Raw genomic sequence first — 17,252 nt, forward strand, 5'->3', positions numbered from 1 at the left:
ATTTATTTTAATTGCCATTTACTTTACTTGTCATTTAAATTACTTGCTTCTCATCTTCTAAACCCCGATTACAACCTTTATAGCCAATAATAAGAACATACCTCCTCGCAGTTCCTTGAGAAGCCGACCCGAGGTTTGAATACTCGGTTAACAATTTTTAAAGGGGTTTGTTACTTGTGACACCCAAAACGTTTGTACGAAGGGATTTTTGTCGGTTTAGAGACTATATCTACAATGCGACTGTTTTTATGACATTCTTTACTGGAAAAAATCCTAACGTCAAAATGGCGTCGTTGCCGGGAAACTGCTAACGTGTGCCTTATTATTGGTTATTGTAAATATTTTTTTCTTTTGCTTGTTTATTTATTTTGTTTTTTCCTGTTTATCTTTATTTGCTACCATGAACTCTCACCCCTCTTGCTTTGAGTTTGGTTCTAATATTGTTAAAGGAAATAGAAGTTACAGCAGGAACACACATCAAGGTCAGACCAATCAAGGATGGATGGAACCAAGAGGATCTAATGAACCCTTTTGGCAGCAACACCCTCCGAGATATCCTGGACAAAGACCATTCTACAATGCATACCCAGCTGAAAGATATGGTGGACAACCTTGTAACTACCAACAAGCCCCACCCCGTGCATGTAAACCATCCTTTCAATATAACCTCGAACCACAACACTCACAAGCTTCTCTTCATCATTCGCCACCATATGATCCTTCCTTACCCCAGTGCCAATCCAATCGCTCCCAATCACCACCACTTTCCTTTGTGTCATGTCCAAGTCCAGCAACCCGAGAAGCAGAGGTTCGCCTAACGGAAACAGTAAATAAATTTCAAACAACCATTCAACAACTGGAGCAAGCGATAATTCAATGGGTTTCTAGGCGCTCAAATACACAAAGATCAGCCACAGCCCCATGTGAACAGTCTAACGAAGAGCGTAGCATGAAGGAGATACCAGAAACTCCAGTGGACAAGACAGAGAATGAATTCATACTAGAACAAGTAGAAGAAGCTGTCATTGCTCAAGAAGAAGAGTTGGTTGAAGATCTAGGAGATGCTGAACCTCCATGGGAATCCAGAATTGAGGAACACGCCGTCAAGGAGACTACAGTTGATGCTAAGGAGGATATTTCTCCAAGGCAATTCGTTTATGAAGAATCAGACGGAATAATCCAAGAAACAAATTCCCTCAATAGTGATAGTCACAAGTCTAGCTCTCTTAGTGATGAACTTGCATCCGCAAGTGAATTCTCTGAGATCGAAGAATCTTCTCCAAGTGAATATAAAGATGATGCAGAGGTAGATTTCTCTCAACCTCCAATCTATGACTCAAGTGATGAGGAAGACACAAAAGACTTTGACCAGGACACAGATACAATAGAAGATCTTTGCAAAGAAGTGGAGGAATTCACAGAAGAGCACAAAGAAATGGAACTTGCAGAATCACCAAAAACACCTATCCCAAGGCCATTACCACCTAATACAAGCTTCAAGTGGGTACAATCCTTAACTTATAACTTTACTTATTCACTTGAATATGGTTTGCTTGAAACAGATGGCCAGCTTAGAGCTCTCTGCGGCTTTAAGAGTAAGAGGGAAATGGCTTGTACTCAGAGCTGGTGCACAAGGTTCAATAAGGTTCCACGCTTCACCTCGAAGTACACGGATTGGTATCATGCTCAATTGCATGGATCACGGAAAACGTTTGGTCACCAAGGTGAGATTCTACTTTTTAAACTGCCCGAATGGAAACATGTAGAGCAAGACGGAGGCAGATTTAAAAGCAAGGCTTGGAATCCAGGACTCTATCCTGACATTCGTCATCCCGGGAGCCTGAAAATCTGTTTGGAGCTGCTCAGAAGCTTTGCATGCTTGGTTTGGGACCCCAGAGGCTATTGGCATTTCAAGCACTGGTGGAGATTTTTAGACGAATTTAAACATAAGCCGCCATAATAGGATACTCCTCCAATGTCCAACTTAAGGACTTTAACTAAAAGTGCTAGGTGGGAGACAACCCACCATGGTATGGTCGCTTCTTTTTTTAATTTATTTCTTGTTAATTGCTTTCATTTTTCCTTTTTCATTTTAATTTATTAAACCTGAAATCATGCATAGCATTCATGTTAATCATTGCATTCTGCATTTTTCATGCATATATAAAAAAAAGGGGTGCATGACGTGACCGCATGCCCCATGCGATCGCGTCACTTGCACAATACCAATCCCACGCGACTGCGTGAGCGACGCGATCGCGTCGCATGGATTGCACATCACCCCAAAAGGAGACAGAGAGTTGCGCTAAAACAGCGCTGGAGTCATGCGTTTAGCACGAATTCCAGCGACGCGATCGCGCGACCCACGCGATCGCGTCACCCCTCTTTCCCCCCTCTCATGCGATCGCGCGCCCCACGCGATCGCGTCACTCCCATTTTCACCCCAACCACGCAACCGCGTGCCCCACGCGGCCGCGTGGTTTCGAAAATATAACCCCCCAGCCACGCGAACCCTATCAGTCGCGCAGCCCCCTACCCCCAACCCTCTTCTCCCTCTCTGCTTCTTCTTCCTCCAGCCACCACCCGGCACCACCCAGCCGCCACCGCGCCACCACCCAGACGCCGCCGCCGTCCAGACACCGTCGCTATACCACCCCTCCCCCTTTTTCTTCTTCTTTCTTCCTCTCTCCTCCCCTCTCCGCCACCACCCAGAAGCACCACCCACCACTGCCGGCATTCCAGCTGCGCCCCCCCCCTCCGCCACCCACCCGCAACCCCCCCTCCCTTCCTCTATCACTAACCCTAAGACCCTATCCCCATTCCCCCTCAGCCGCCACCGTGCCGCCGTGCCCCGCCACCGCGCCGGACACCACCGCCGCCATCACCCAACCGTTCTACTTCTTTCGCTTTCCAGGTTCTGCAACACGCACTCCCTTTTATCCGTTCGTCGTTTTTCTATATTTTTTTCCATTTCTGTTCATCCTTAGGATAAATAGATATGCATGCTGTAGTGGATTTTTAGGTTGTTAGGTAGCTTAGGCTGTGGTTAGTGGATCTAGGTTTGTTTATTTGCACTGTTCATGTTTCTGTTTTATCATAACTGCAATTCTGCTGTTCTTGTGACCTCGTTCATATGCTGTGATTTCTTTCATTTGCTGCTTGTTACTCTGAATTTTCCTGTTTCTATTAATTATAGGTAACTACAGCAAGTTTTTAATTCATATGCACTGCTATGATTGCTGTTTATTTTCCGGGACAATCCAATTTTAGCCGGAATGCTGCCCAAATTTTTTGTAAATTGTTTTCATTCATGTTTTGGTTTGGCATTTCTGAACTCTGTTTTACTCTGCTTTACCCAAACCGTTTCATGAATGCTATGGCAGACTTTCTTATCCTCTTTGGTTTCCTGGTTCATAAACAGCATTTGTGATTCACTGATTCCAATTTTTGCTTTCTTTATTTCTATTTGAATCAGCATCACCCTGTTTTCCTTGTTCGATTATGAGTACTTCTATTCTTACCTGTGAATCCTTGTTATATGGAATTTTTTCTATGCCACTTACTTTAACCCGCACTTTACTAACTCACTAATTTTAATTTACTAATTTCTTCTTCAAATTCTAACCATACTAACCCTTTTGATCTCTTTTCTGTTTATTTTCACTTTCCTCTAACTTTCTAACCATGGCATATTGATTATTTTTCCATTTAACATAAATTCAATCACATTTCATATACTCATTTTTCTTATTTTATTTCTCCTTTGCCGCTTTGAGTTTCCTTTGTTTAATTGCCTATTTGCTTTACTATTTTTATCCATATCCTGGTTTTCTGTTTTTCAGGATGTCTGCCTCACAAAGGAAAGGAAAAGGCAAGGCTACTGGCAAGCGCAAGCGAGGAGATTCCTCCCAGTCCATCATTGCCCTCATGCACGATTTCTCATGGCGGGAGAAGAACTTCACACAGCAGGAAAAAGCTAACCAGCTGCTCCCTGCATATGATCCTATAAAATTTGTAAACCGGTACTGTGAGCTGAAGTACCTGGCTTTTGCAAACTCCAGAAATCTATACCTGGAGCGAACTTTGAAGATTCCAGAAGCACTCCAGCAGTACACCACTGAGCAAATCAAGCAAAGGGGCTGGTTTTTTCTGGAGAGAACACTGACAGAGGTCAACACATCTTGGGTCCGGGAATTCTACTGCAACTACTACCTCACCACCCTAGATGCAGTGAACCTGAGAGAAAAACAAATTCTGGTCACTGAGGAGGCCTTAGAGGACATTCTCCAGCTCCCAGCCAAGTCCGATCAGTCTGATGGTTATTCAAAGGCTGAGGAGGACATGCGTCAGATGCAGTTTGATTGGGATGCCGTGAAGGCACGGATAGCTCTCGACCCGACAGTTCCTTGGGAGATGGGTCAGGACACCACCATGCCTCGAGGGATCAAGAGAGCGTACTTACATGATAAGGCTCGATTATGGCATCAGATCTTGAGTAATTATGTGATGCCGAGTACTCACGAGACGGAGATCCCGGCAGCTATGATCACCCTCCTTTGGTGTGTGATGGAGGGGAAGGACCTTTATCTGCCACGCTTTATCCGGCATTTTATGGTCAGGGTCCACGTCCGAGGCACCCTCCCTTTTCCGTATCTGGTTACACAGCTAGGCCGTCGAGCTGACGTGCCATGGGAGGATGCCGATGAGAGACAACCAGCGGCAGATTGCAGGAAGATCATTCCTCACAGCAAGAACTTCTTAGCTTTGGGCTACAGACCACCACCCTTCACTGCTACCAATGAGCCAGCCCCACCGTCTGTTAGACCCTCTTCATCCACAGCTACCACTGCTGCTCCTGCAGCTACCACTGCACCTTCACCTGCCTCTGAGCCCGTATACCGCCTCGTGCACCGCCTATTCCGACAGCTTGATCAGATGGAGCGCCGTAACCGGCACTGGTATGAGAGATTGGAGCGTCGCAACAAGCGACGCTATGAGCACCTGAAGCTGATGATACGATCTGGCGACATCCCCTCTAAGCCCGACACACCATCTGAGCCATCAGAGGAGGAGGAGGATGGGCACGAGGAGTAGACTCATTTCCAGGAGGAGACCCATCAGCAGGCAGCCACAGAGCAGGCTGCCCCGCATCAGGAGGTTATGCCCCAGATAGAGGTTGCGGATCCGGAGATCCCGATCCAGTCAGCCCCACCTCTACAGCAGCCAGACCCTCAGCCCACCACCACCGCAGAGCCTCCAGCTGCTATCCCTACCAGTGATGACACCCCTTCACACCCGGCTTGATTGAGCATCAGGGACGATGCTTCATTTTAAGTGTGGGGAGGTCGCCATCTCTGGCGTTTATTTTGGTGAACCACTACATACTTTTTCTTTTATTTTGAATATTTTTCTGTATTTTTCTTTTTACTGTTATTTTCTGAGTACTTATACATTGCTTTTATGTATTTTTACTCTATTTTTGCATATTGCATCTTTAGTTCATATTTTTAGTTATTTAGTTTAGTTTGCAATTCTGATTTATTAGTGGATTAATTAGTATAATTTACCCTTTTTAGCATAAGATAGTATAGTTTAAATTAAAAAATATAAAAAGGAAGTAAGCTAGGAAATTGAACATATCAGATTTAAATCCATAAACCTTGTATATAGCATTACATGATGTAGTTAAGCTGACAACATTTCATCAAGGAGGAACATTAAAACTTTACAAGCTACCCTAAATAATTTTTTTTATGAGAATAATGGGAATTTTTAACTAAACCTGCATAACATATATGAATGATATATGATGCTTGAGTTAGAGAACACACAGCCTGTGAGTCTTGAGCTTAATTGTATGGTTGCATTCAAACCATAACTTCATTCCTGTGTGTTTCGCTTCTTTTTATTCTGATGTTCTTTACTTTGCTTTAATCTATATGTCCAATTATAAAATATAGAATAGATACATACCAAAAGAATGATTGAGGCCATCATTTGATTTTAGCTCACTTACCCCAGAATAACCTACCTTTCACATCACCCTTGTCAGCCCCCTTGAGCCTTTAAAATCCCTTTTATTCTATTTAGCCACATTACTAGCCTTAAGCAGAAAAACAAAATAAAATCCCAAGTTGAATCCTTGGTTAGCTTAAGATAGAAAATTATGAATAGATTAGAACATGGAAAACCTATTGGGAACATGGATGATAGAAACAAAAGGGTAGAGAAGTTAAAAGAAATAAAATAAATTTGGGAAGCATGATCATGAGAAAATCAAAGTAATTTAATTGCCATGTGCCTTGAAAAAAAAAAGAGTTATTTTTCAGCATTTAATAAAAGGGGATACAAAAGAACCCCCCAATGCAACAATACACATGGGATAAAAATAAAATTTGAAACATGAGCATGTAACAATAAGTGGGATAATATGGGAAAATAGGTAAAGAGATTTTGTTTTACTAAATATGTATGTTAAGGTGAGATCTTAGTCTAATTAAGGATTCATTTATTAGCTCACTTGACCCTATACATAAATCCTTACCTTTACCTTGACCCCATTACAACCTCAATTAAAGACCTCATGACTTTTTGGTATGACTATATTTTATAATTGTTGATTGGTTAGATGAAAAACAAAGCTATAGAAAGTAAGAATAAAAAGAAAAGTAGAGTGAATAAACCCAGTAAACACTGAGTGACTAGAGGGTAAACACAAAATCCAGTGAGGGTTCAATAACTCATCAACATATATCTGTACTTAATTTGCTAATTGTTTTGCAAGTTTGTACAATGTTTTCTTTCCCATCTCATTTGCTGAAATGCTTCATTATTTAAGGGTTGGCTATACATATACATGACTCCTTGAGAATATGAACTAACTTGACTACATGTAAGCTTTATATATGAGTGAATAATTTAGAGTTGCATGATGCATCATTCATTTAGGTAGTTGCATTTAAATTAGGTTGCATTGCATGACATTCCATCACTTTAACCTTAATTATTTACCTTGGGCTTAGCATGAGGACATGCTAGTGTTTAAGTGTGGGGAGGTTGATAAACCCATATATCATGAGTTCTTTTGTGCTTAATTTGAGTGATTTATTCAATCCTCCACCTACTTATTCATATTAACTGCATGGTTTTACTTTCCCTTTCTTATTATGTCATATTGTGAAAAACATGTTTTTCTAAGCTTTAAAAATTAATTATTTTAATTACCTTTATTTCCATTCGATGCCGTGATTAGTGTGTTGAGTAGTTTCAGATTTTCTAAGGCAGAATGACTTAAAGGATGGAAAAGGAAACATACAAAAATGGAAGGAGAAAGCAAAACGGAGCTTTGAAGGAAACTGGTATTCACGCGATCGCATGGACGACGCGATCGCGTGCCAGAAGCGAAGATGCAGCGACGCGGTCGCATGACTGACGTGACCGCGCGACATAAGTAGAACGCATACAACGCGGACGCGTGATTGACGCGACCGCGTGGCAAGGAAAAGCTCCGAATGACGCGACCGCGTGACCCACGCAGACGCGTGACAGAGGCCACGTATCAGAATTTACAGAATACGCCCCCAGTGATTTCTGAAGCCCTTTTTGGCCCAGATCCAAGTACAGACAGCATAGACCAGAGGTTATAAAGTGTGGGAATGCACCCATTCAAAACAGAGCTCGCATATTTTATTTTTGAATGATTTAGATTTAGTTGAGAGGGAGATCTTCTCCTCTCTCTCTTAGGATTTAGGATTTTTTCTTGCTTTAAGAGTGACTCTCAATCCAGGTTTTATATTTCTTTGCTTTAAACTTCCCTTTTACTTTATTTATTTATTTCAGTATCTGAGTTGGCTATTTACCTTTATAATTGAATCTATGAATTCTTCCATGTTACAGACTATTATTTGAATTAATGATAATTGAGGTATTTTCAGTTTATGATTTTTCTCTTTGATTTAAGTTACCATTGCTTCCCATCTAAGAACATTTTTATTATTACAGCAATTTTACTTTTTCCCCTTTTGGTCCTGGTTAAGAATTCAGTAACTCAACAGTTATTAAACTCAACATAATTGATAATCGTTATCTTGCTAATTGAGCTGAACTTAAGTAATCCCAACCTTTTCTTAGGAAATAAATAGGATTAAAAGGTCAATTTAATTAGTCCCTTGACTTTCCTTTGCCCGAGTAAAGGTTGACCAAGTGGAGTTTAGATTCAACTTTCATTATAGTTGAGAGAGATAACTACGTTGGACCTCCAACTTCTCTTACCTTGCCAAAAGTCTGCTTTATCGTATTTATTTATTTTAATTGCCATTTACTTTACTTGTCATTTAAATTACTTGCTTCTCATCTTCTAAACCCCGATTACAACCTTTATAGCCAATAATAAGAACATACCTCCTCGCAGTTCCTTGAGAAGACGACCCGAGGTTTGAATACTCGGTTAACAATTTTTAAAGGGGTTTGTTACTTGTGACACCCAAAACGTTTGTACGAAGAGATTTTTGTCGGTTTAGAGACTATATTTACAACGCGACTGTTTTTATGACATTCTTTACTGGCAAAAATCCTAACATTATGGACAGAGTAGAGTTGGTCCTTCAATTGAATGAGGACTACCTTGTGTTTAAAACTCAAGGATCTCCTTCTGTAACCATGGAGAGGAAGCATGAAAAGCTTCTCTCACTGCAGAGTCAACCAAAGCCCCCACATTCAAAATCTAAGTTTAGTGTTGGGAGGTTCCAACCTTGCTCTGATTATCTGTGAGGCTCCATGAGAGCTCATTGTTAAGCTATTGACAATAAAAAAGCGCTTGTTGGGAGGCAACCCAATGTTATTTAATCATTTTTATTTTATTTTATCTTTATTATTTCATGTTTTATTAGGTTGATGATCATGTGGAGTCACAAAAACTACTGAAAAATCGAAAACAGAAAGAAAAACAGCACACCCTGGAGGAATGGCTTACTGGCATTTAAACGCCAGGATTGCACCCAGAGGAAAGCTGGCGTTAAACGCCAGAAACAAGCATCAGACTGGCGTTTAACGCCAGAAACATGCACCATACTGGCGTTCAACGCCAGAAACATGCTATAGACTGGCGTTGAACGCCCAAAACAAGCAAGGAAGTGGCGTTTAACGCCAGAAACATGCTGTAGTCTGGTGTTAAATGCCAGGATTGCACAGCAAGGGCGTTTTACACGCCTAATTGGAGCAGGGATGTTGAGTCTTTGACCCACAGGATCTGTGGACCCCATAGGATCCCCACATCTTCTTCTCTCCTCTTCACACCTTTTCATAACTCTCTTCCCCAAATAACCTCCACCAATCACCTCTAATTCCTCTCCAAAACCATCATACACCCACCTACACCCACCCACTCAAATTCAAACCATCACTACTTCCTTTTCACATCATAACCACCTAAAACCCCCTTGACCGAACCATTCCCACACCTCCATCTCCTCCATTTTCTTCTTCTTCTACTCACTTCTTTCTTCCTTTGCTCGGGGACGAGCAAACCTTCTATGTTTGGTGTGGTAAAAGCATTGCTTTTTTTTCCAAAACCATTTATGGCACCTAAGGCCAGAGACATCCTCATTGAAGAAGACAAGCCCATCACTAAGAAAAGGATGGAGCAAATAAGAAATCATGGACCTCAATAGGAGCATTAGGAAATTCCTCACCATGAAATCCCTGAGATGCCTCAGGGGATGCACTTCCCTCCACAAAACTACTGGGAACAAATCAACACCTCCCTAGGAGAATTAAGTTCCAACATGGGACAACTAAGGATGGAGCACCAAGAGCACTCCATCATCCTCCATGAGATTAGAGAAGATCAAAGAGCTATGAGGGAGGAGCAACAAAGACAAGAAAGAGACAAAAAGGAGCTCAAGAGCACCATTGGTTCTTCAAGAAGAGGAAGACGCCACCCTCACTAAGGTGGACTCATTCCTTAATCTCCTTGTCTATTTATTTTACTGTTTTTTTATTTTTGAGCTTTATTTTTATTTATGTTTGTGTCTTTACTATATGATCACTAGTGTTTAAGTGTCTATGCCTTAAAGTTATGAATATAAATCCATCACCTCTCTCAAATGAAAATTGTTCTAAAAACAAAAGAACAAGAAGTACATGGTTTCGAATTCATCCTTGAAACTAGTTTAATTATTTTGATGTGGTGACAATACTTTTTGTTTTCTGAATGAATGCTTGAACAGTGCATATGTCTTTTGAAGTCGATGTTTATGAATGTTAAATATGTTGGCTCTTAAAGAATAAGGAAAAAGGAGACATGTTATTTGATAATCTGAAAAATCATAAAAATGATTCTTGAAGCAAGAAAAAGCAGTGAATACAAAAGCTTGCGAAAAAAAATGGCGAAAAAAAAGAGAAAGAAAAAGAAAAAGCAAGCAGAAAAAGCCAAAAGGTCTTTAAACCAAAAGGCAAGAGCAAAAAGCCAATAGCCCTTAAAACCAAAAGGCAAGGGTAATAAAAAAGGATCCAAGGCTTTGAGTATCAGTGGATAGGAGGGCCTAAGGGAATAAAATCTTGGCCTAAGCGGCTAAACCAAGTTGTCCCTAACCATGTTCTTGTGGCGTGAAGGTGTCAAGTGAAAACTTGAGACTGAGCGGTTAAAGTCAAGGTCCAAAGAAAAAACAGAGTGTGCTTAAGAACCCTGGACACCTCTAATTGGGGACTTTAGCAAAGCTGAGTCACAATCTGAAAAGGTTCACCCAGCTATGTGTCTGTGGCATTTATGTATCCGGTGGTAATACTGAAAAACAAAGTGCTTAGGGCCACGGCCAAGACTCATAAAGTAGCTATGTTCAAGAATCAACATACTGAACTAGGAGAATCAATAACACTATCTGAACTCTGAGTTCCTATAGATGCCAATCATTCTGAACCTCAATGGATAAAGCGAGATGCCAAAACTATTCAAGAGGCAAAAAGCTACAAGTCCCGCTCATCTGATTGGAGCTAAGTTTCATTGATATTTTGGAATTTATAGTATATTCTCTTCTTTTTATCCTATTTGATTTTCAGTTGCTTGGGGACAAGCAACAATTTAAGTTTGGTGTTGTGATGAGTGGATAATTTATAAGCTTTTTGGCATTGTTTTTACAAAGTTTTCAGTATGATTTAGTTAGTTTTTAGTATATTTTTATTACTTTTTAATTAAAATTAACATTTCTGGACTTTACTATTAGTTTGTGTATTTTTCTATGATTTCAGGTATTTTTTGGCTGAAATTGAGGGACTTGAGCAAAAATCAGATTCAGAGGTTGAAGAAGGACTGCAGATGCTGTTGGATTCTAACCTCCCTGCACTCAAAGTGGATTTTCCGGAGCTACAGCACTCCAAATGGCGTGCTCTAAATTGCATTGAAAAGTAGACATCCAGGGCTTTCCAGCAATATATAATAGTCTATACTTTGATTAAGGATAGACGACGTAAACTAGCGTTGAACGCCAGTTCCATGCTGCATTCTGGAGTCAAACGCCAGAAACAGGTTGCAAAGTGGAGTTAAACGCCAGAAAGAGGTTACAAACTAGCGTTCAACTCCAAGAAAGACCTCTACACGTGTAAAGCTCAATGCTCAGTCCAAGCACACACCAAGTGGGCCCCATAAGTGGATTTTTGCATCATTTACTCAATTCTAAAAACCCTAGTAACTAGTTTAGTATAAATAGGACTTTTTACTATCTTTGGAACATCTTTGGATCATCTTTAATTAGTTTTATGCTATCTTAGACTTTTGTCAGGGCTGGCCATTCGGCCATGCCAGAACATTTATCACTTGTGTATTTTCAACGGTAGAGTTTCTACACACCATAGATTAAGGTGAGGAGCTCTGCTGTTCCTCAAAGATTAATGCACAGTACTACTGTTTTTCTATTCAATTCAACTTATTCCCCTTCTAAGATATTCATTTGCACTTCAATATGATGGATGTGATGATCGTGACAGTCATCATCATTCTCAACTTATGAACGCGTGCCTGACAACCACTTCCGTTCTACCTTAGATTGAATGGATATCTCTTGGATATCTAATACAGGGGACCGAGTCCGAGTTATTAGTCTCTTCGTGGTATAAGTTAGAACCCATGGACGACCATTCTTGAGAATCCGGAAATTCTAAACCTTTTCTGTGGTATTCCGAGTAGGATTCAGGGATTGAATGACTGTGACGAGCTTCAAACTCGCGAGTGCTAGGCGTAGTGACAGACGCAAAAGGATCAATGGGTCCTATACCAGTATGATCGAGAACCGACAGATGATTAGCCATGCAGTGACAATGCATTGGACCATTTTCACTGAGAGGACAGGTGGCCATTGACAACGGTGATGCCTAACATACAGCTTGCCATGGAAAAGAGTAGGAAGGATTGGATGAAGACAGCAGAAAAGCAGAGGTTCAGAGGGACGAAAGCATCTCTATATGCTTATCTGAAATTCTCACCAATGAATTACATAAGTACCACTATCCTATTTTATATTTTATTTATCTTTTACTTATCAATTCATAAAATCAGTTGAATCCGCCTGACTGAGATTTACAAGGTGACCATAGCTTGCTTCAAGCCGACAATCTCCGTGGAATAGACCCTTACTCACATAAGGTTTATTACTTGGACGACCCAGTGCACTTGCTGGTTAGTTGTACGAAGTTGTGAAACAGAATTAAGAACATGAACGTGCGCATTGAGTTTTTAGCGCCGTTACCAAGGAAGGAATGATCACGATTTCGCACACCAAGTTTTTGGCATCGTTGCCGGGGATTGTTCGAGTTTGGACAACTGACGGTTCATCTTGTTGCTCAGATTAGGTAATTTTATTTTAATTTTAAGCTTTATATTTCTTATTTTCGAAAAATACAAAAAAAATTTTTCTTTTTCGTTTTTCCCAATTAATTTTTGAAAAATAAAAAAAAAATTAAAAATTAACAAAATCATAAAATCCAAAAATATTTTGTGTTTCTTGTTTGAATCTAGAGTCAACTTTTAAGTTTGGTGTCAATTGCATCTTTTTAATTTTCTAAAAATTATTTTCGAAAATTTCATGCATTGCATTCTTCATGATCTTCAAGTTGTTCTTGGCCAGTCTTCTTGTTTGATCATCATATTTTCTTGTTTTGTGTCTTTTCTAGTTTTCATATACATTCTCAATTTGTTAGTGTCTAAAGTTTGAAAATTTCTAAGTTTGGTGTCTTGCATGTTTTTCTTTTCTTAAAAATTTTCAAAAATAAGTTCTTGGTGTTCATCTTGACATTCAAAGTGTTCTTGGTGTTCATCTTAACATTCATAGTGTTCTTGCATGCATTAGTTATTTTGATTCATAATTTCTATGTTTTGTGTCAATTTTGTGTTTTTCTCTTTCATTATTAAAAATTCAAAAATAAAAAAAATATCTTTCCATTTTTCTTCTCATCAAATTCGAAAATTTGAGTTGACTTTTTCAAAAATTTTTAAAATCTAGTTGTTTCTTATGAGTCAAATCAAATTTTCAATTTAAAAATTCTATCTTTTCAAAACTTTTTCAAAAATCAAATCTTTCTCATTTTTCTTTCATAATTTTTGAAATTTTCAAAATTAATTTTCAAAAATCTTTTTCATAATTTTCGAAAATCTTATTAGCATTTAATATGATTGATTCAAAAAAATTTAAGTTGTTACTTGCCTATTAAGAAAGGTTCAATCTTTAAATTTTAAAATCATATCTTTTTGTTTCTTGTTAGTCAAGTAATCAACTTTAGTTTTCAAAATTAAATCTTTTTCAATTTCAATAATATCTTTTTCAAAATCAATTTCAAAATTCTTTCTAACTTCTCCCCTAACCTCTTATCTTTTTAAAATTGACTTTCAAATATTTTTCAATCAATCTTATATTTTTGTTTCAATCATATCTTTTTAAATTTTAATCATATCTTTTTCAAAAACAAATTTCAAATCTTTTTCAATCAATCATATCTTTTTGTTTCAATCATATCTTTTTCAAAACTGCCCAACTAACTCTCTACCTTTAATTTTCGAAAATTCCTTTCCTCTTTTTCAAAATTTCGTTTTAATTAGCTAATTGTTTTAATTTTAATTTAATTTAATTTCAATTTTAATTTTTGAATTTTAAATTTAAATTTAAAATATTTTTATTTTATTTTGTTAAATTTTCGAATTCTTCTCTCATCTCTAATCTCCTTCTATTTAATTTTTCATCTACTAACACTTCTCTTCCACTCAAAAGTCGAACCCCATCTCCCTCTCTGTGTTCGAGTTTTTCTCTTCTCCTTCTCATATTCTTCTCTTCTTCTACTCACATTAAGGAACCTCTCTCTACTGAGGCAAAGAGGATCCCTATTATTTTTTGTTCTCTTCTTTTTCATATGAGCAGGAACAAGGATAAGAATATTCTTGTTGAAGCTGATCCTGAACCTGAAAGAACTTTGAAGAGGATGCTAAGGGAAGCTAAAGCACAACTCTCTGGAAAAAAATCTGACTGAAATTTTCGAAAAAGAAGAAGATATGGCTGAAAATAATAACAATGCAAGGAGGATGCTTGGTGACTTCACTGCACCTAATTCCAATTTACATGGAAGAAGCATATCAATTTCTCCCATTGGAGCAAACAATTTTGAGCTTAAACCTCAATTAGTTTCTCTGATGCAACAAAACTACAAGTTTCATAGACTTCTATCTGAAGATCCTTTTCAGTTCTTAACTGAATTCTTGCAGATCTGTGATACTGTTAAGACCAATGGAGTTGATCCCGAGGTCTACAGGCTTATGCTTTTCTCGTTTGCTGTAAGAGACAGAGCTAGAATGTGGTTGGACTCTCAACCGAACGATAGCCTGAACTCTTGGGATAAGCTGGTCACGGCTTTCTTAGCCAAGTTCTTTCCTCCTTAAAAGCTTAGTAAGCTTAGAGTGGATGTTCAAACCTTCAGACAGAAAGAAGGTGAATCCCTCTATGAAGCTTGGGAGAGATATAAGCAACTGACCAAAAGGTGTCCTTCTGACATGCTTTCAGAGTGGACCATCCGGGATATATTCTATGATGGTCTATCTGAACTATCAAAGATGTCACTGGACCATTCTGCAGGTGGATCCATTCACCTAAAGAAAATACATGCAGAAGCTCAAGAACTCATTGACATGGTTGCAAATAACCAGTTCATGTACACTTCTGAAAGGAATCCTGTGAATAATGGGATGCCTATGAGGAAGGGAGTTCTTGAAATTGATACTCTGAACGCCATATTGGCTCAGAATAAAATATTGACTCAGCAAGTCAATATGATTTCTCAGAGGCTGAATGGAATGCAAGTTGTATCCAACAGTACTCAAGAGGCATCTTCTGAGGAAGAAGCTTATGATCCTGAGAACCTTACAATAGCAGAGGTAAATTACATGGGTGAACCCTATGGAAACACCTATAATCCCTCATGGAGAAATCACCCAAATCTCTCATGGAAGGATCAACAAAAGCCTCAACAAGGCTTTAATAATGGTGGAAGAAACAGGTTTAGCAATAGCAAGCCTTTTCCATCATCCACTTAGCAAAAGACAGAGAGTTCTGAGCAGACCCCATCTAGCTTGGCAAACATAGTCTCTGATCTATCTTAGGCCACTCTAAGTTTCATGAATGAAACAAGGTCCTCCATTAGAAATTTAGAAGCACAAGTGGGCCAACTGAGTAAAAGGATCACTGAAACCCCTCCTAGTACTCTCCCAAGCAATACAGAGAAAAACCCAAAAGGAGAGTGCAAGACCATTGAATTGATCATCATGGCCAAACCTACAAGGGAGGGAGAGGATATGAACCCCAGTAAGGAAGACCACCTGGGACGTCCAGAGATCAATAAGGAGTTTCCCTCTGAGGAACCAAAGGACTCTGAGACTCATCTGGAGACCATAGAGATTCCATTAAACCTCCTTATGCCATTCATGAGCTCTGATGAATATTCTTCTTCTGAAAAGAATGAGGATGTTACTGAAGAGCAATTTGCCAAGTACCTTGGTGCAATCATGAAGTTGAATGCCAAATTATTTGGTAATGAGACTTGGGAAGATGAACCTCCCTTGCTCACCAATGAACTGAGTGATCTGGATCAACTGAGATTGCCTCAGAAGAAATAGGATCCTGGAAAGTTCTTAATACCTTGTATCATAGGCACCATGACCTTTGAGAAGGATCTATGTGACCTTGGGTCAGGGATAAACCTCATGCCCCTTTCTGTAATGGAGAAACTGGGAATCTTTGAGGTGCAAGCTTCTAGAATCTCATTAGAAATGGCAGACAACTCAAGAAAACAGGCTTATGGACTAGTGGAGGACGTGTTAGTAAAGGTTGAAGGCCTTTACATCCCTGCTGATTTCATAATCCTAGACACTGGGAAGGATGAGGATGAATCCATCATCCTAGGAAGACCCTTCCTAGCCACAGCAAGAGCTGTGATTGATGTGGACAGAGGAGAGTTGGTCCTTCAATTGAATGAGGACTACCTTGTGTTTAAAACTCAAGGATCTCCTTCTGTAACCACGGAGAGGAAGCATGAAAAGCTTCTCTCACTGCAGAGTCAACCAAAGCCCCCACATTCAAAATCTAAGTTTGGTGTTGGGAGGTTCCAACCTTGCTCTGATTATCTGTGAGGCTCCATGAGAGCTCACTGTCAAGCTATTGACATTAAAGAAGCGCTTGTTGGGAGGCAACCCAATGCTATTTAATCATTTTTATTTTATTTTATCTTTGTTATTTCATATTTTATTAGGTTGATGATCATGTGGAGTCACAAAAACTACTGAAAAATCGAAAACAGAAAGAAAAACAGCATCGAAAATAGAACACCCTGGAGGAAGGGCTTACTGGCGTTTAAACGCCAGTAAGGAGCATTAGGCTGGCGTTTAACGCCAGAACAGAGCATGAAACTGGCGTTAAATGCCAGAAACAAGCAGCAGTCTAGCGTTTAAATGCCAGGATTGCACCCAGAGGAAAGCTGGCATTAAACGCCAGAAACAAGCATCAGACTGGCATTTAACGCCAGAAACATGCACCATACTGGCGTTCAACGCCAGAAACATGCTATAGACAGGCGTTGAATGCCCAAAACAAGCAAGGAAGTGGCGTTTAACGCCAGAAACATGCTGCAGTCTAGCGTTAAACGCCAGGATTGCACAGCAAGGGCGTTTTACACGCCTAATTGGAGCAGGGATGTTAAGTCTTTGACCCCACAGGATCTCCACATCT

General features: G+C 39.5%; 1 non-coding gene across 1 annotated transcript; it reads right to left on the reverse strand.

The window, feature by feature from the left end:
* Nucleotides 1–14,923: 14,923 nt before the first annotated feature.
* LOC112774269 (small nucleolar RNA R71) lies at nucleotides 14,924–15,031 on the reverse strand. Its single transcript, XR_003188764.1, has one exon. It is a non-coding gene; the product is annotated as a small nucleolar RNA R71 (small nucleolar RNA).
* Between the last annotated feature and the right edge of the window lie 2,221 nt (nucleotides 15,032–17,252).

Source organism: Arachis hypogaea, chromosome 18 (assembly GCF_003086295.3).
Source record: "Arachis hypogaea cultivar Tifrunner chromosome 18, arahy.Tifrunner.gnm2.J5K5, whole genome shotgun sequence".
Lineage (NCBI taxonomy): Eukaryota > Viridiplantae > Streptophyta > Magnoliopsida > Fabales > Fabaceae > Arachis > Arachis hypogaea.